This window comes from Aquarana catesbeiana, linkage group LG02 (assembly GCF_042186555.1).
Source record: "Aquarana catesbeiana isolate 2022-GZ linkage group LG02, ASM4218655v1, whole genome shotgun sequence".
NCBI lineage: Eukaryota > Metazoa > Chordata > Amphibia > Anura > Ranidae > Aquarana > Aquarana catesbeiana.
Genome location: NC_133325.1, coordinates 583647446 through 583668134, shown reverse-complemented (window position 1 = coordinate 583668134; position 20689 = coordinate 583647446). Strand labels below are relative to the sequence as shown.

The 20689-nt window shown below is 43.1% G+C and overlaps 1 protein-coding gene and 1 non-coding gene across 4 annotated transcripts in view; one reads left to right on the top strand and one right to left on the bottom strand.

Annotated features, from left to right (window-relative positions):
* Nucleotides 1–308: 308 nt before the first annotated feature.
* LOC141130751 (U11 spliceosomal RNA) lies at nucleotides 309–443 on the bottom strand. The gene has a single exon (XR_012242513.1). It is a non-coding gene; the product is annotated as a U11 spliceosomal RNA (small nuclear RNA).
* A 342-nt stretch (nucleotides 444–785) lies between these two features.
* The window catches only part of TAF12 (TATA-box binding protein associated factor 12), a 44364-nt gene continuing 24460 nt past the window's right edge, over nucleotides 786–20689 (top strand). Inside the window, exons 1-2 of one of the 3 annotated variants that reach the window (XM_073616198.1) lie at nucleotides 786–972; nucleotides 10544–10597. The gene's annotated coding sequence lies outside the window, so the exon portion shown is untranslated. The remainder of the gene's footprint in view (nucleotides 973–10543; nucleotides 10598–20689) is intronic. The other 2 variants (XM_073616199.1, XM_073616200.1) reach the window with 2 other exon arrangements.

Below are 20689 nucleotides of genomic sequence, written 5' to 3'. Positions count from 1 at the left end.
CCATCAGAAAGCTCTATTTGTGTGAAAAGATGATAAAAAATTAATTTGGGTACAGTGTTGTATGACTGCGCAATTGTCATTCAAAGACAGCACTAAAATCTGAAAATTGGTCTGGGCAGTAGGGGGGGGTTTAAAAAGCCCAGTAGGCAAGTGGTTAACACAGACAAGAAACAGGAAGTGGGCTGTATAAGGTATTTAACTAGGCTAAAAAAACGTTTTATTACGTAAAGTTAAAACAACAAAGGAGGCAGAAGACACTCAAAAACTGATTGAAGTTGCTCTTTTAATCTATCTTTTACTATGACAATGAGGACGCCCGGAATAACGATCACAGGCAGTCCGATTTACAAAAATTATGCTTTCGAAATCTCTTGATGTCGATTCCGCACCACAAACTCCTAACAGGAGTCCATGATGTGCTGAAAACAGCATAAGCCCTTTTTAACGATTCTCTGGCTGAGAAATCGGGGAGGATGTACGAGGTCACCTCTCAGAATATGGCGACCTTCATTTTTTTTTTTTCATACTTTCTTTTAGGTGTGTATTATATATATTTATGATATTAACACGACTTTCAAAAATAACATTTACAGTTAAAATAAACAAATATTTAAACGAAAATAGCATCTTCCCCAAGCAATATATTTCATGCAAATCAGATGCACAGAAGCTGAGGCATCATGGGAAAGTGCCCTGGAGGGCCTATTGTGCGACAAGAAAACTAAGGCTCCGCCTGCGTTCATTACGTCACTTGTTAGGTGTGCCACTTGCCAATGAACACGTGCTAAAATGTTACAGTACTTCTATACAGTCATAGTACAAGCTGCCCGCGAAACCTCACGTTAGTTATCAGCACAGTTTGCCAAGTATTGATAAAGTTATTGATATTTGAACAAAAAAAACAGCAGAAACTGCGCATGTGCGGGGATGTGGCCGGGTGACGCGGTTCCGGCGGGCGAGGAAGCAGAGTAGGTGAGTAGACTGGGAGTTGTGTTTGTCGTGATGTTTGTATGGCTGTTGGAGCTTCGTGCTGCCGTGTGTGTGTCCGTCATATAGGTGTAGGCTGCTGCCCTTTATTGGCATATCCTGCCCGGCCCAGACTCCTCACCTGACCCGTGTAGGTGAGCCGGGCACCTTACCTTGTCAGTAAATAGGCGGTATTTCCATGACTCGTAGTCATTGTGTAGTCTGTATGCCCCTGCCTTTGTAGTTCTGTCTTTACAGAGTTGTAAGTGACTCAGCCTGTATGATGTGAGCTTTACTAACTCCAGGAAAGTGAACACATCATCCTTGCAGTGGAGCCCCTTTGCATTGTAGGGGTTGGATGTTTGGTGTACAGCCCCTTCACACGGACGATCTGATCCGGTCTGCCCATCAGTTTTTCAGGTGGACTTTATCAGACTGTTCATGCATCCTTATGGGTTTAAAAGGACTTGTTTCTGTTTACAACCGCCTACTTTTCCTCAAGCCAAACCCAAACACTTTAGCGGCGCACAGTAAAAAAAAAAATCGATATCTTTTTTTTTTTTAGTATATACTATAGCAATGATGGTGAATCTTGGCACCCCAGATGTTTTGGAACTACATTTCCCATGATGCTCATGTACTCTGCAGTAAGGATGAGCTCCGGTGTGTTTGCACACTCCACGTGCCGAGCCCGCCAGGAAGTCGGCACGGCGCTGCACTAATCGCAGACAGTGAGAAATTTCCCGATCTCTGCAGCCATACATCGGGAAAATGTCTCACTGCCTGTGATTAGCGCCGTGCCGACTTCCTGGCGGGCTCGGCACGTGGAGTGTGTGAACACGCCGGAGCTCATTCTTACTCTGCAGTGTAGTTGAGCATTAAGGATGAGCTCAGGCGTGTTCACAACTCCACGTGCCCGCACTCGCCAGGAAGCTGACACTCTGCAGCGCTAATCACAGTTGGTTGGACGTTTCCTGATCTGTGCAGCCGCGGATCGGGAAATGTCTCACTGTCTGTGATTAGCGCCGTGCCGACTTCCTGGCGGGATCGGCACGTGGAGTGTGTGAACACGTCGGAGCTCATCCTTACTCTGCAGTGTAGTTGAGCATTAAGGATGAGCTCAGGCGTGTTCACAACTCCACGTGCCCGCACTCACCAGGAAGCTGACACTCTGCAGCGCTAATCACAGTTAGTTGGACGTTTCCTGATCTGTGCAGCTGCGGATCGGGAAATGTCTCACTGTCTGTGATCAGCGATGCAGAGTGTCAGCTTCCTGGTGGGCACGTGGAGTTGCGAACACGCCTGAGCTCATTCCTTTTGAGCATCATGGGAAATGTAGTTCCAAAACATCTGAGGTGCCAAGGTTGGCTATCACTGCACTATAGGATAACACCTTTGTGCACTCTAAAGAGAATAGTATTGCGGCGCACATAGTGCCCACTCACCCTCCTGTCGGGCCCTATTCCAACTCACATTCTTGTCACGTGGACTGAAACCTGGACTGCCTGTGTGAATCCCAGACAGATGGCAACCCTACTTCTGGGTCCGATCCAGTCGGTTAAAAAGGGATCCGTTTTCCCTTTTTTTTTTTTTTGCTATATTTTTATTGATTTTCAGAGAAAAGTAAATACAAAACATATGCAAAGCCATCGGAAGAAGAGCATAACCACCTTCGAAATATTCAAAATCTACAAACTGTTAGCACAAGTCATTAGAATGATATACGCCACTGAACAACAGTAGTAACAATACAATGCTCTGCTAATTGACCCTTAGGGTAGCTATACACTATACAATTTCCCTTTACATTTACCAAAACCATATAATATGAGGTCAAACCTAAACACTTTCAATTTGTATGCAATCAGGCAGGCCCTTACATAGTTGAAGGTAAATCTAAAGGTGATTGAACAAGAAAATTGTATAATATATGGCCATCCTAAGGCCCTTTTTCACTCGGGAGATCCAATCAGGTCCGCCTGTCAGTTTTTCAGGCACACCTGATTGTACCCTCCAGTCTCTTCTATGGAGCGGCGGAGTTCAGTGGACACATGTCCGCTGACGGCCACTGCCACCCAGTCCGATCCTGTCCATGAAAAACAGACGGATGGTGGTCCTATTCCCCATCTGTCATTTGGGAACAGATAGAAACAGACTGGCGGTCCGTTTTCATCCAATCGCCCCATAGAGGAGAACGGGACTGTGTCCACACGGACCGGTCTGCTCAGCGGAGAGATCCCAGCTGAGCAAGCAGATTCCGCTTCATGGGGGTGCCGTGTGAAAGGGGCCTTAGGAGCGGAAGCAAAGTAATATAGAGTAAATTATAGTAAAAAGCGTAAACCTACTCATAAGTGACTAAAGGACACAGCTAGACCATAGGCTACCAGAAATAGGACGATCTATTGGGAAGGATACAGGAAGCTGAAGATTGAATTAAGGAATTGGTAGATGTGTGATGCTCCACATACACCTGGAGCTTATCCAGGGAGTTGGTAAACTTAGCTTTTAGATACTGTTCAGTTTAGCAAAAAGGTAGCATGTGGGAAGACAATTCCGTTGGGGGGAAAGAGTATCCTATGAAGTGTCTCCACCAGACAATGAAACGTCTCATAGATTTGAAGTTTTGGACAACGGTCTCCAATTTCTCCATACGTTCTCTTTTATTTAGGTGGATCGGATCAGAGGTAGCCGGTAGTAAACAGAGATCGGGGTCTTTTTGCTCCTAGCCTCCCCTAAAGCATACCAAAACCATATAATATGAGGTCAAACCTAAACACTTTTAATGTGTATACAATCAGGCAGGTCCTTGCACTACATAGTTGAAAGTAAATCTAAAAGAAATTGAATAAGAAAATTGTATAGTGTATGGCCAGCAAAAGGTGTACTTGCCTTACTCCTCATTCCAGCGGGCTCCTTCCAGCACTGTGACTGGTCCCCCACTGCCTCCTCTGTAAGCTGCAGCCAGCTCTGGTCACACTCCAGGCTCCTCACTGTTTAATACAGGGTTACTGTCCCTGTATTGTACTACAAGGGTGGGTTCTTTCATTTTCCTGGCATTAGGCTTTAGGCTTTATTCATGCTTGTTCGACTCCAAAGTTGGAGGAACTTTGGAATGCAACTTTGGATGGGTGCGACTTGAATGTAACTTGTTGTCCCTCTGCAAAGTCGGACCCACTGTCGTCACATGTAAAGCAATCGGGTACGACTTTCATGCAACTTTTGAGGCTTAACATTGACGTCTATGTCCCTCAAGTTGCATTAGAGTCAGACTAAAGTAGTGCATGAAATACTTTGAAGTCACTATGACTTTAAGTCGCACATATATGAATGGTTATTGCTTGAAAACGTGGGGTATGACTTGTCATGTGACTTGGATGTCCAGAGTCATATGATAAGTCACACAAGTGTGAATTTCAGGTTAAACCTAACTAATCTTAAAAATGTTGCAAACCCTCCCCAGTTAAGTTCCTTTTGCTTCTGGCTAAAAAATCGGGTAGGATCACTGCATCTAGAATACATTTTCATCTACCTGAGGTTGCAATCCCTTTGTGACACCAAGGACCACCTATAGTGGTTTTTGTACCACTTGTTTTCGAAACTTGTATTATCTTTGAGAATTGTGACATGTTCTTGCTGCTGCCTATAATTTGTACAATATCTCTGTGTTTGGTGTATGTGATATTGCCTTTTCTTAAATATAAAATGTAAAATAAAAATAAAATGCTCCTTCGCTCCTCCTAACACCTATTCTGAGTAACCCCTGTAAGAAAGATGTATATACTTACCTATTTTCAGCCTGGTCTGGTCAAATGATCCCGTGTCAGCCAGGGCTGGCTGTAGGGGAGAGAAGAGAGTGTTGACAACAAATAATGATGTCTTCCGTAGGTTTCGATGGAATATAATGTTTTGTACCAGGTATTACGTCTGTTTAGCTGTAAGCAAAACTAAAATGGAAAAAACAAAACCCCACTTCATTGTAAATCTACCACTTATTGCTGCACTATTACGATAATTAAAACTTGATCAATTTTGAGAGATTTTCTTTGTTGCCTAAACACTGGGGACATTATCACACGTTGTTAGTTTAATTTCAGTTTATTTTAAATTATTGTAATAGCGCAGCAGTTAATATATATATATATATATATATATATATATATATATATATATAATCATAGGCTTCAATGGCTTATCTGTTGCCGGCGCTCCCTCCTCTCCCCTGCAGTGGCTGACACAGGGGAGCTGAATCACATGACCAGACTAGAGCGACCTAAATAATAGGTTATATGTGAAAATACAGATCTTTCTTACACAGAATCATCAGACTATGTGTTAGAAATGTGAATAAGTGGCTTTAAAACTAGTTAGCTGATGCCTGGAATTCCACTTTAAGGTGGTGAGATACATATTTATTTTCTGACCATTGGAGACCAATCTCTGTCATATCTCACATGCCTGTGAGCTGCACCAAAAAAAAAGTGCTGCTTGAGCTCACCACGCACTTTATGATCTGATTGTACACTCCTTTAGATCTACTAACAACTGTGTACTGCCATGGCCATAAGTTTTGAGAGTGACACAAATATATATTTTCACAAGATCTGCTGCCTCAGTTTTTATGATAGCAATTTGCATATACTTCAGAATGTTATAAAGAGTGATCAGATGAATTGCAATTAATTGCAGTCTCTCTTTGCCATGAAAATTAAAGTAATCTCATTAAAAATATTTCCACTGCATTTGTGAAGAAGGCTTCAGGGCAGCCTGGAAAGTCCAGCAAGCTCCAGAAACGTCTCCTACAGTTGATTCAGCTGCGGGATCGGGGCTCCACCAGTGCAAAGCTTGCGCGGGAATGGCAGCAAGCAGGTGTGAGTGCATCTGCACGTTAAGTGAGGCGAAGACTTTAGGAGGATGGCCTGGTGTCAAGAAGGGCAGCAAAGAAGCCACTTCTCTCTAGGAAAAACATCAGGGACAGACTGCTATTCTGCAAAAGGTATAGGGATTGGACTTCTGAGGACTGGGGTGAAGTAATTTTCTCTGATGAATCCCCTTTCTGATTGGGGGATCCGGAAAAAACCTTGTGCGGAGAATCAAAGGTGAGCGCTACCATCAGTCCAATGTCATGCCAACAGTAAAGCATCCTGAGACCATTCATGTGTGGGGTTGCTTCTCAGCCAAGGGAGTGGGCTCACTCAGAATTCTGCCTAACAACACAATCATGAATAAAGAGTGGTACAAAAACATCCTCCGAGAGCAACTTCTCCCAACCATCCAAGAACAGTTTGGTGACGATCAATGCCTTTTCCAGCATGATGGAGCACCTTGCCATAAGGCAAAAGTGTTAACTATGTGGCTTGGGGAACGAAACATCAAAATTTTGTGTCCATGGCCAGGAAACTCCCCAGACCTTAATCCCATTGAGAACTTGTGGTCAATACTAAAGAGGTGGGTGAACAATGAACCCCCCCCCCACCAATTCTGACAAACTCCAAGCATTGATTATGCAAGAATGGGTCACCATCAGTCAGGATGTGGCCCAGAAGTTGATTGACAGCTTGCCTGGGAGAATTGCAGAAGTCTTGAAAAAGAAGGGTCAACACTGCAAATATTGACTCTTTGCATAAATTTAATGTAATTGTCAATAAAAGCCTTTAACACTTATGAAATGCTTGCTTAGAGAATTTTGGGCTACATGGGTACTTCATCCTATAAGATACTTAGAAATTTGGAAAAGAACAGCTAACGGAATTTAGTGGTACCAGAAGAGGACAATGAAAATCCAATAGCTAAAATATTGTCCTTATTACAAAAGTTAAAATTGTATTAACATTCTTTTTCTAAAAGAAAAACATTAGCTCAATACATATATAACATGTCAATTAATACTCTTATGTGACTCTATTACTGCTATGTCAGGAGGTCGACATGTTTCACAATTTATAGCTTCCTCAGGACCTCTATATCTTGACCACAGATAGAGATGGCCTATCCAAAGAGAAAGGCATAGCTGTTAATCGTACTGTATCAAAACATCAGCATAATACACATAACCTGCTTTTGGAGTGGAGTTCCAATATTTAAAAAAAAAAAGGAAAAAAACATATTAATCATACGTATAAAATGCTTGTAATTATACTTCAGTATACCATGGTAACATCCGACAAAAGGATCTAAAAACACTGAAGCAGCAGACTTTGTGAAAATTAATATTTGTGTCATTCTCAAAACTTTTGGCCGTGGCTGTAGTTCAAGGGCCTACCAGATTGGATACATTAGGTAGGTCCCCAAATTAAATCTTTTGGAAAATCTTAAGTTGACTTATAGCCAGATTGTAATGTGCATGGTGACCCTAAAGCTCACCACACATTAGTCTCCTTTACCAACTAGTATGTAGTACAAGGGCCCGTCAGATTGGATAAAGATTAATTTAATTGTTTATGTAGGTCCTCCTATTACAGTTCTCTGTTTTAAAACTGAAATTAATTGTACAAAGATTGTATGGTCAGAATTTACTGTGCAAGTGTGCATGGTGACCATGTAGCAGTTACTACCTCAAACACCAAATAAACGTAAAACCAACAATCTAAAGCAGTCTTTCTCAAATTTAAAGTCTAATTCCATGTGTACTTTCACTAGTTTATTTGCCCCAAGCTGGTCCAAACAATTTGTTACACTATCAGGTGCTTCCGTTGAGCGTGCTTTGTAAACTATATGTAGCCTTGGCTGCATACAGTGAGTTTACAGCTCTGTGTTTTCCGACAGTGGAATGGGAACTTACTGGCCCACTCCCAGAACAAATTTATTCCCAGATTTACTGAGGCGGGTGGATGATGTCACAATCTCCACCTCAGCCAATCGGAGGAAGTTTTGTATTCTATTACATTTTATTTGGAAGACCCTTCTCGCTGCCAGAACACAGTGCTGTATGTAGCTGATGCCACATACAGTTTATACAGCGCTTCCAATGGGTGCACCAGTTTCTTTAGCACAGGGCTCGACAAACCCCGGGCGCCAGGTCGCATTTGCGACTAGAATTAGCGACCTGGCGCCTGGGGCATCCTGTGTCCGTTCGACACCCCCCCCTCCCGCCGCGATCGCGCTGGGCCGCGCCGGTAATTGAGGCCCCGGCTTTGCGGCCTACTGCAGTCCTATGGTTCCTGGTTCCTTCTGCAAGCGGGCGCCCTCTGGTGGTGGCCGTTGGTATGACAAGACATCCACCAATGCTAATGGAGCTTTCCCTACCTGTTTTCACTGCCTGCTCATCTCCTTCCCTTTACTTAGAACCCCCAAACATTATATATATTTTTTATTCTAACACCCTAGAGAATAAAATGGCGGTCATTGCAATACTTTCTGTCACACCGTATTTGCGCAGCGGACTTACAAGCGCACTTTTTTGGGAAAAAATACTTTTTTTTATTAAAAAAATAAGAAAACAGTAAAGTTAGCCCAATTTTTTTTATATTGTGAAAGATAATGTTACGCCGAGTAAATTGATTCCCAACATGTCACGCTTAAAAATTTCATCCGCTCATGGAATGGCGACAAACTTTTACCCTTTAAAATCTCCATAGGCGACGTTTAAAAAATTCTACAGGTTGCATGTTTTGAGTTACAGAGGAGGTCTAGGACTAGAATTATTGCTCTCGCTCTAACGATCGTGGCGATACCTCACATGTGTGGTTTGAACACCGCTTTCATATGCGGGTGCTACTCACATATGCGTTCGCTTCTGCAAGCGAGCTCAGCGGGACGGGGCGCATTTAAAAAAATTATTATTTTTTCTTACATATTTTACTTTTTATTTTTTATTTTTACACTGTTTTTTAAAAAAAAAATAAAAATTGTGTCACTTTTATTTCTATTACAAGGGATGGGGCACATTTAAATTTTTTTTTTTTCTTATTTATTTTAACTTTTATTTTTTCACTGTTCTTTTAAAAAAAAAAAAAAAAAAAAAAAAAAAAAAGCACTTTTATTCCTATTACGAGGAATGTAATAATCCCTTGTAATAGAAAAAAAGCATGACAGGTCCTCTTAAATATGAGATCTGAGGTCAAAAAGACCTCAGATCTCATATTTACACTAAAATGCATTAAAAAAAAAATTGTCATTTGAAAAAAAAAAAAAAAAATGTCCCTTCAAGAGCTATGGGTGGAAGTGAAGATTTGACGTCGCTTCTGCCCTGCAATGACTTGGAGATGGGCGGGGGGGCCATCTTCCTCTCACTTGTCTCCATGTCAGGCCAGGGATAGATCTGGATCGCCTCCGCCGTTACCGACGGCCACGGTAAGCGGTGAAGGGCACCGGAGAGCGGCGGTAGGGGGGGCCCTCTCCTGCCGCCGATAAAAGTGATCTCGCTGCTAATCTGCTGTAGAGACCACTTTTATCTGAAAGAGAACTGCCGGCTCTTGAAGAAGATACCGGGGTTATGGTAGCTAGCTGCTACCATAACAACGGTATTTCTCTTCAAAGACAGGACGTATATAGTCGTCCTGCGGGAAGGAAGTGGTTAATTAAAATGATTTTATTATCTGTCATCTCCCTGCTTGGCCCCTTTCACACGGGCTGTCTGATCAGGTTCACCTGTCAGCTTTTCAGGCGGACCTGATTGGATCCTTAGCGAGAATATGGTGGTCTTGTGTCCCTGCATGGCAGGAAATAAAAGCAGTCACATTCGTTCTAGTCGTCTCTGTGTAAATTTAAGATTGGTTAATTCTTATATTGAAAATAAAGCTTTTTCGGTCGTTTAAAAAAAAAAAAACCTGGCTCCTAACTTTTTTAGCTGGCTCCTAGATTCCAAGCAAATTTGTCAAGCCCTGCTTTAGCAAATAGTTTTTTTGGGCCAGTTTGGACCAGACTAGTTAAATAGTAAATGTGGAGTTAGGCTTTAACATGGAAGAAGCCTTAAGATAACTTTCTGGTCTCAGGGAACCCCTGCTAATAATTACAATATCTTCAATTCATTGAACGTAATGCAATGGTCAGTGAGGATGAGTGCTCCTTACATTGGTGGTCAGTGGGAAGAACTCAACCCTTTCCTTGCAGTTGGCTAACAAGGTAATTTATGTCAGTAGTTACATATAGGTAGGAATTGCTCTAAGAGCCCTTAGCAACCTCTGGGGAAACACTAGGGCACCATAAATCACTAGTGGAGAATAGGTTGATCAAAAAGTTTGTGGGTAGATGTGATCAGGATCAGTAGGAGTCTGTAAACTACCTACTTGGTGTACCTTAGAGGAGAACAGACTAAAAACAATAAAGCAAGCAGGATTTCTTTTCACAGTAATCTGAGTCTTTTTTTGAAATTTTGAGTTTGAAATCTGAGTCTTGTCTGTAAAATATGCTGTTATGACTCGGAAAACCCTGTAAATATGGGCTTTAGTTTGTGTAAGGATTCAGAGATGTCAGCACATGTCCATCACAGTGCATTTGTGTGTGTGTGTTGTGGTGCCTGTCTTTTGCATTACTTTGCTTTTACATGTGTTCTCTAGTACACAAAAATGCTTCCTACCTCCATTTTTTCTTTTTTTTTTTTTTTTTTTTTTTATTAATCTGAGTTTATTGAATTTTGCAGTTATAACAAGGATAAAATACAAAAACAACAAATAAAGAAGGGACAAAGGAAAAGGTAAATATACATGTGGTATGTCAAAGCAGATGTAAAGAAAAGGGTCAGCCTTGAGAATACTCTCATAAAGTTACCTGAAAATATGTTCTCCTCCACATAGGTTAATGGACACTATTCAGCTTGGTCATATTGTGGGATCTTTCATGAATCTAGGTTAGAAGATGAAGTATAATGATGTAGAAGTTCCATTTGTAGAGTAAGGGCATACAGTGGTTCCTGGCTGATCATGTATATTTAAAGAGGTGCAGTTGAGGGAACAACAAAGGGGTGGTGGGGGGAGATAGATGAAAAACAGAAGGAAAAACATTTGTATATATTTGGGAGGTAAAAATGAAAGTGGGGAAAAAAGGATGGGGGTGGATACAGAAGAGGGTAAAGTCCCTCGGGTAATGGCAGAGTTCCTGAGAGCCTAGAAAATTGGTTCAAGCGGCCCAAGTTTGTATAAAGGTGTTTCATGTGTTGCGTTCTTAGGCTAGAAGATGTTTTATCCATTTAGTGTGATCCAGATCTGCAACGCATCTGCCTGGTTTTTCCCAGCACACTCTAATGCCCTGTACACACAATCGGACATTCCAACAACAAAATCCATCGGATTTTTTCCGTCGGATGTTGGCTCAAACTTGTCTTGCATACACACGGTCACACAAAGTTGGTCGGAAATTCCGAACGTGAATAACGCGGTGACGTACAACACGTACGACGAGCCAAGAAAAATGAAGTTCAATAGCCAGTGCTGCTCTTCTGCTTGATTCTGAGCATGCGTGGCACTTTGTGCGTCGGAATTTTCTACACACAATCTGAATTTGCGCAAACGGATTTTGTTGTCGGAAAATTTTAGATCCAGCTCTCAAACTTTGTGTGTCTGAAATTCCAATGGAAAAAGTCAGATGGAACCTACACATGGTCGGAATTTCCGAGAATAAGCTCCGATCACACATTTTTCGTCGGAAAGTCCAACCATGTGTACATGGCATATTGCAGCATGGTGGTGTGAACAGACACCGTAGAGAACTGCTTTTTCTTTTGTCCATGTATTGGGATTGTGTTGAGCATGTCGTGAGAACCAGATCAGCGTGCATAGCAAGCTTTTACAAAGTGCTTGCACAACTTTCAGCACTTTTTCAGCAGCATTATTGAAGCTTTTTCGGGCGTATTCAGGCTGGATTTGAGTCTCATTCTCTGATCTGAGCCACTGTGTGTGAATCCAGCTTGGAGCTGCATACAGACAACCCAAAGAAGTGGATGCAGACGCTGCGGCTGCATGGACACAGTCACATGTAAAAATAGGATTTTTATAACAGCTTACCTGTAAAATCCTTTTCTTCGAGTACATCACGGAACACCGAGCCACAATATTTACTGAATGGGTTGTATAGGCACCTCTAGGTGATGGACACTGGCACACCCTAGACAGGAATTTTAGCTCCCTATATAACCCCTCCCTTTACTAGGAGTACCTCAGTTTTGTAGCAAAGCAATATACGTGTATTAGAAGAGGGGAGGGACCTCTGTGTCCCGTGATGTACTCGAAGAAAAGGATTTTACAGGTAAGCTGTTATAAAAATCCTATTTTCTTTTTCGTACATCACGGGACACAGAGCCACAGTATTTACTGAATGGGATGTCCTAGAGCAATGCTATCTAAGGGGAGGGAGACACAAACAAAAAGTAGGGTGCAATCAGACCTGAGGACCTTATACTGCTGCCTGCAGCACACTGCGCCCAAAGGCGATATCCTCATGCCTTCTCACATCCACCTGATAAAATCTGGTGAATGTATGGACTGAAGACCAAGTTGCGGCCTTGCAGATTTGAGCCATGGAGGCCTGGTGATGCACTGCCCATGCAGCACTAACGGCCCTGGTGGAGTGCGCTTTGATTTGAAAAGGTGGAACTTTCCTCTTCAAACCATAAGCTTGAATAATTACTTGCCGAATCCACTTAACAATGGTAGATTTCGCTGCCTGTCCTTTTTTAGGACCTTCAGGCAACACAAACAAAACAGTTTTCCGAATCTGAGCAGTCGCCTCCAAATAGATTTTGACCACTCTCACTACATCCAGAGAATGTAGTGACTTTTCCTCCGTATAACAGGGTTCTGGAAAAAATGAAGGCAGAACAGTATCCTGGTTTAGATGAAAACCTGAAACCACCTTCGGTAGAATGCCAGGATGAGGACGCAATACTACTCTATCCTTGTGAATAATTAAATATGGCTCTTTACAAGAAAGAGCTGCCAATTCTGATACTCTTCTTGCAGAGGAAATGGCTACTAGAAAAATGTGCTTCCTTGTCAAAAGGACCAAGGGAATATGTTGTATCGGCTCAAAAGGCTGTTTCTGTGATAACGACAGAACTAAATTCAAGTCCCAGGGGTTCAGGCATGCTCTAACCGGTGGATTAAGCTGCGTAACCCCCTGTATAAAGCTTCGGACCAAAGAATGCGAAGCAAGCGGACGTTGAAACAATACCGATAAGGCCGAGACCTGGCCCTTGATAGTACTCAGGGCCAGCTTCATCTCTACCCCCCCCCCCCATTTGCAGAAAAGCAAGGATTCTACCTATGACATACTTTCTGGGATGCCAACCCCCGGTTTCACACCAGGAAACTTATGCCTTCCGGACGCTATCGAAAATGACCCTGGAAGCTGGCTTCCTTGAATTAATCAAGGTAGATATCACCGAGCCTGAAAGCCCGCGATTCTTCAGAATGTGGGTTTAATAGCCAAATCGTTAAATTTAGCGTTTGTAAGGTAGGATGGAACACTGGTCCCTGTGATAGCAGGTCTGGATGTGGTGGTAGGGTCCATGGGGGCCCTACCGCCATCTTTACTATTTCTGCATACCAAGATCTTCTGGGCCACCAGAAGTACCAACTTCTTTTCCTGCTTGATCCTGCGAAGAAGTTGTGGTAGCAGCAGAATAGGAGGGAATGCATAAATCAGTGAGAACTGATCCCACGGGGGTCACCAACGCATATGTTCCGCATGGGAGTGGATTCCTTGTTCTTGACACAAAGTTGTCGGTCTTGTTGTTGAACCTGGACGCAAACAGATCTATGTCCGGGATCCCCCATTTTTGGCATATAGCCAGGAAGATGTCGGGGTAAAGAGACCATTCCCCCCGGGAACAACTGCTGGCGACTTAAGTAGTCCGCCTGCCAGTGCCGATATGCACGGCACATACTTTTATGCCCAGGTTAGGATCTGGTTTACTTCTCCCTGGGCTGCACGACTCCTGGTGCCCCTTTGTTGATTAATAAAAGCCACTGCTGTGGCATTGTTGGATTGGATTGGATCCTGACAGGACAACCCTGCAACCTGAATGTCCAGGCCTTTAGGGCTAGGTACGCTGCCCGAATCTCTAGAATGTTGATGGGTGAAGTCCTCTTTTTGGACCATTTCCCTTGGACAGTAGTCTCTTCCAGAACTGCTCCCCAACCCAAAAGGCTGGCATCTGTTGTTACCACCTTCCAAGGAACTGGCAAAAAGGATTTCCCTTTCTACAGATTCTCGGGTACCAACCACCAACTAAGGCTCTGAAGCGTTATTGGCGACAAATGCATCGGAAAGTCTAACGCCTGGACTTTCTTGTTCCAGGCAGAAAGGATACTGTTTTGCAGCATTCTCGAATGAAACTGACCATAGGGAACTGCTTCGAATGAAGCCACCATCTTTCCCAACAAACTCATACAAAGGAGAATAGAAGGATCCTTCTTCGCCCTGACTACCTGAACCAGCTCCTTTATGGTGCTGATTTTTGCCTGGGGTAAAAACACTCTCTTCTGTGTTGTATCTATAACCAGACTAGGTCTTCTTACTGGTTTTAAATAAGACTTCTCTAGGTTGAGGACCCAACCTAGGTATTCCAGGTAGTTGACTGTGGTGACCAAACTTTGGTCTAAGCGGGCTACCGACCGGTCTATTAAGAGCAGGTTCGTACAGGTACACTATAATGTTTATACCCAGGGCCCTTAATCTGGCCAGAGGAGGATTCAGGACCTTTGTAAACACCCGAGGTGCAGTAGCTAGACCGAAAGGTAGAGCTACAAACTGAAAATGAAGTTTTTCCACTTCGAAAAGCAGATATTTCTGATATGGGGGAAAATAGGCAAATGCAGGTATGCATCTTTGATGTCTATTTATGCCAGAAGTTCTCCTTGTAGGATGGAGACTACTGATTGGATTGATTCCATGTGAAAAGATCAAATTTTTAGGAACCGGTTTAGATCTTTGAGATCTAGAATGGGTCTGACATCCCCATTTGGCTTTGGCATCGTGAAAAGGCTTGAATAAAATCCCAACCCCTGCTCTACCATGGGAACCACCATGATTACTTTTTGTGACAAAAGTCGCTCCAACGCTTGAAAGAGAGTCTTCTTTTTCTCTGGGTCTTTGGGAACATTTGATCTAAAGAAAATGAGGAGACGGGAATTCTCGGAACTCTAGTTTGTAACCTAGAGTTATTGTGGAGACCACCCATCTGTCCTGAAAATCCTCATGCCAGGACCCTTGAGAACTGTAGCAGTCTTCTCCCCACTCAAACGAGCGGGGGCGCCCCTTCATAAAGAGGCTTTAGCGTTCTGTCTTGTAGATTTCCTCCCCCAGGACTTCTTTTGTCCCTGGGGTTGACTGAGTTTTACCTCTTGAACCTGACGGTGGAGGGCGTCGCGACTGCCTGGAGGCTGATGCCCCTGGCACTGGAGAAAGCTTGTTTAAACGAAGGACGTTTACTCCTTTTCTTAACTGGCAAAAGGGTACTTTTCCCACTTGAGATTTTTTGGATATAATTGTCCAAATCATCCCCAAACAGCCTTACACCACGGAAGGGGAAACCAGCCAGGAGCTTTTTGCATGGCGTTTCGGCTGACCAATTTTTCAACCATAAGATTCTACGCATATGCACCAACCCAAGCGTAAGGCGAGATAAAATCTCTGATTGAGTCAACTGCAAAACACAAAGCCACTGGCAGCTTGGCTAACTCCTGGGCCTGCTGTTCAGGGAAAACCTTGAGCACCTGTTTCAAGAATGTTTTCAACAGGAATTCCAATTTTTTTCGGTTGGATCCCTAAGCATTTGAGCGTTGTCAACAGGACAAGTCAAACTTTTATTTACAGAGGATATAGCAGCGTCAATTGCTGGTATACCCCACATCTTTGTAATTTTTTCCTCCATAGGATAAAGTGTTGAAAAGGGAAAAAATGTTTATCTGGGTGAACCCACTCAGAATAAATAAGCTTTTCCAGCGGTGAATGAACAGGAAAGGCATGCACAGCTTGAGGACGCGTCGGTAAACCCAAAGAAGAAGTGGGCTTTTCAACCGACTCAGTTGCGGGTAACTTAAATGTGGAGCGGACCATTTTAGTAAGAGAATGCACCAACAATTTCTCAGCCTGTGAAGCTAAAGAGGGTCCTTCCCCACTTAAATCCTCATAAGAGGAGTCCTCAGTCTCATCCCGGTCCTCTGAGGGGGATTCGTCTCCCCTTTCTCAGAGTTCCTCTGTTTGAGGGTCCTGGGTGGTAGACGGGGACCTAATGTGTTTTCTTCCACTTTCTGAAGATGCGATTAAGGCCACTAATTTTTCCTCTTATGCACTTATGGCTGAGGAGAAAACCTCCTGAGTAATATATACAGGGGCTGAAATGCCGGAAGCAGTTGCAGGCCCTGACCCCGACGGCTCACTCTGGCCAGCCTCCCTAGGTCTTTCAGGGGGAGATGGCGTTGCAGAGGGGGGTCCTCAGAGCCTGAAGGAGATCCCTTTGAGCCCCTATTTTTTGGGGTATTTGTACCTCCCCTTCTGCCCATAGTGCTAAGCACAAATGCAGAGGTACTACCAGAAATGCATCCACTGCTGAGCAAATTAGTTCAGCATTTGCCGCTGCTATCAAGGCTCAGTCTGATGCTAAGTAAATGTGCCTGGGAATGCCTGTGTCACCCACACTCACATGCCATCCATCCTTTATAGCTAAGCATGGCCTGCGTTTGTGGGCGTTGAAGCTCCATCCCCCTCCTCCGACCACCCCTTCCGCCCGCCCCCACCCCCCCCCCACCCCCCCCCATAGCGGGGGCACCGATCAGAGCGGATCACACGTGGAGGGGGAGCTGGGGCGTAAGAGAGAGGAGGGCAGGTGGATGGGGAGCTGTCGTAATGGCGGCAGGAGCGGTGCAGCATCCACTGACTGCCCCATGGCCTCTAGCCTGGAAGAAAAGCTGTGGGAGGACATTCCTAAAAAGAAAAATAAAACCCTTCCCACATCCTACCTGGAGCTTGGGCTCGGAGGAAGCATGCAACTTAGACACTGAGCAAGACTGAGAAGCATGGAACAGGTATGTGCTCTTGACAGCCCCCGGTGGCGACTGTAGGCATAGCAACATTTACTTAAAGGAGAAAACCCACAAGAATTAGAAAAATTCCTTAGGAACCTCCCTTACCTCATCCGACTGCAGGGTTCTGTGGTAAACCAAACAGACCCAGTCTTCACCATTCACGGTGGGCTCCGTTAAAAAACCTTCAGGGACTGGGGCCCCCTTTTTATCGGGGATCCACAGCCCTGGGCCTGTAAAAAGCACCCCGCCAGGAATATAGCTGAAAAAAACTAATACTGGATCCCGGGGTCCAGCTCTCTAAAAAGAGAAGCCTTGCGGGTAAAACCTTGTTTCTTCGGACACGAGGCCCGGATACCGTTCAATTCGTCCTGGAAAAGACACTTTGAATGGATCCGGTTGCATCGCCTGCCCCAGCAAAGTTTTCTCCAGCGGAGCTCGGCACAGCACATCTTTACTTGTGACCAACACCTTAGACACTGGCGAAAAAACTGAGATACTCCCAGTAAGGGGAGGGGTTTTATGGGGAACTGAACTTTCTGTCTAAGGTGTGCCAGTGGCCATCACCTAGAGGTGCCTGTATAACCCATTCAGTAAATACTGTGGCTCTGTGTCCCGTAATGAATGAAAAAGAAATTTAACTTGCAGGTAGGAGTGGGTGCACAGATCCAAGCGCAGACACTGGGGGGCTGACTTACTAAGACTGGAGAATGCAAAATCCGGTGCAGCTCTGCATAGAAACCAATCAGCTTCCAGGTTTTATTGTCAAAGCTTAATTAAACAAGCTGAAGTTAGAAGCTGATTGGTTACCATGCATAGCTGCACCAGATTCTAAGGGCTCCAGTTTCAGTAAATCTCCCCCTGTGTGTTCAGATCTGTGCAGCAGCTCCTGTCCACATATCAGATTTTGGGATGCCACTGTGTCCATTCATCTGCTGTTTGCATCCACTTCTGTAGGTTGTCTGCACACACTTCTGAGGTGGATTCACACACAGCAACTGAGATCAGAGGACGGGTCTGATTGCCCGTCTGAATGAGCAGGCTTTAACATCCCAAAGTTTGAGCCAAGTTTACATTTATAGCCTAATAAAAGCTTTTCAAGTGCTTTGTAAAAGATTGCTTTACACAGCTGAAGCCTGTGTGTACAAGGCCAAAGGGCTGTGTCTGCTGATATCCTAAAGACAAAGAGGTCTTCATCAACAAAATATAGCAGAAATAGTAAAGAATCCGAATCTGATATGCAATGCAAATCTTAAATTCAGAATCCTGTATGAGGAAACCAGTTCACCTGGGAAGGGTTCTTGTGTGAACACCCCAGTTAATGTTCATTGTCACAACCACGTGGAAGTCTGTACAGTGGCAAAGGAAAGGTAATAAGTAATACAAAACAGAGGGGTCACATGATAGATCTGTTGCTTCAAGTTCCCTGGTAGCCTGGGTAAATTGTTGCTCACCTGGTGCCTCATTTACATAACCTGCCAGTGTCGATCACTGCACAATGCCTCAGTTCATCAACAAACACTACACAGTAAAGAACGATGACAGCATCGCAGCTTGATGCCTAATATAGGGTAATACTGCAAGGCTTAAACTGAAGATAGCGTGCCAAGCATTTCTTTTTGCAGCTCATTTTGTGGTTATGATTGTCCATAAAGTTAACTTTTACTAAAAGAAACTTGGTGGTTGCCACTGCCGACTTTGCTGATTTTACTAAAGCTAGTTGCCAGAGTGTCATGCTGTGACCCTCTTACTTATTCTGAGTCATTAACCTAGAACAGGTATGTAAGTAAAGACTTGTAACTTTTGTCTGAGGCCCAATTCACACTCGACGATTTGGAATAGCTACAATTCTTCCTTTGACTCCAAATCATGTTAAAGCAGGTAACATGTATTTAAGGGGCCGTAATTCTCAATGGCACCCCAAGCAAGTTGCATTTTTGCAGCGACTGTCAAATGAAGCTCATCGCCTAGAAAGGAGCAGAGGCTTCTTTGTGTGACATATGCGCATAGGGCGGCTCATTGAAGTGAATAGGCTGCCCTATGCGTGGCACGCGTAAACGCATGTAAGTCTCGCTTTAAAAATCACAAACAGGAGTGCTCATTCCCCCTACGCGAGATCTGAATGGTGCCTGACTTTCATTGTCAGCATGCTTGTTTCAGATCAGTGACTCAAAAGTATTCAAGCCAGTGGGCTAGTGTTAACAGTCGGGAAGCTGTTTTTTTCAAAGCAGCTAAGCCATAGCAGCCGCCTTATATGTCTTACCGAATGTTTACTTTCAGCTGTCTGGCACACTTACCTGAGTATAATAATTTGTTGGGGAAGGTGGGGGGTGTAATCCAAGGTAAAGGAAATGCAGTCACACCACATTAATGTTTCTATGACACTGCAGCTCAACAGCCACCAAACATGGCTGCACTCCCAGTTCTTTTTGAAGGGGGGTTTTCTAGGCCCTGATGCAGAATAACCATTGTGCCAGTACCCAGCATCTTGCACTCTTAAAGTTGTGTGCTCTCTACTAACCGCCATGTACAACATATTAGACAAAAAGAAATACATAACAGGATTTTTTTAATTCTTTATTTATAAATAAGGGATGTACATACCAAGTTATACACCGTGTACCAGGTAGCTAGTTATCAACAGCTGAGATTCGCATGTATCTTGTCAGGTACCACATGAAAAGTCAGAGAAATACTTACAATCCAAGTATACTCGTACTCTATATATGAGCAAGAATCATAAGTGGTCAGATTTTAAAGGTGTGACACCTCAATGAATTAAATACACGCATAATAGGGTTAAAATCATATTTTTATTAAGAGACACATCATAAAATGTGATTAAAATTAATACAGTATATCACATCAAAGTAGCAATATTAATCACACCCATAAAGAGGCTAAATCCAATAATGAAGTGCTGGAATCTTGTCTGATAGTTTATTGATATATGTAAATTTTTTGTTAATATTTTTTAAATTTTTATTAATTAAAATCATTAACTATGGTTTGTCATGTCATGCTGTAATGTTTTGCTGCATACCTCTAAATATAGAATAAAAAAAGAGGCTAAATCCAGAGCCAAGATAATATAATATGATATTGTATCAATAACAATACAAAAACAGATAAACAATATATAGTTATGGGCTACTCTATGGCTATAGCCTCATGAACTCGACATGTTTCGCTTTCTAGCTTCCTCAGGAGTGCCATGGATGTAGTGACAACAATAATAAGATTACATGTAGAAAAAGTGTAATGAACATTGTTAGCAATTTATGGTGGCCATGTGAAGCAGCCAGCCTGAATAACATTGAAAACACTAAACGTTGCTCAGACATAGGGCCATTCTTTATGGTCACACAATGAAGACGTTACCTCTTGAACGTCTGTAAATCTCATGTACTATTAGAGCTGCACGATCAGTTAATTTTTTCCCCGTTGCAATCTTGACAAAGTATTTCCTGATTCTTTCTATGCAGAGAATTCCCTCTGCTCTGCTAAAGCTGACAGCTGCAGTGGAACTTAAGTATAAACAATGAGTTTATATGTAATGTAAATGAGGGAAGTTTAACCAATTAAACACTAAACCATTTTCTGACATTTGTTGGTTTCAAGTTAAAATCTTTTTTTTTGCTAGAAAATTACTTAGAATCCCCAAACATTATATATATATATATATATATATTGGCTTGCGAAAGTATTCGGCCCCCTTGAACTTTTCAACCTTTTGCCACATTTCAGGCTTCAAACATAAAGATATA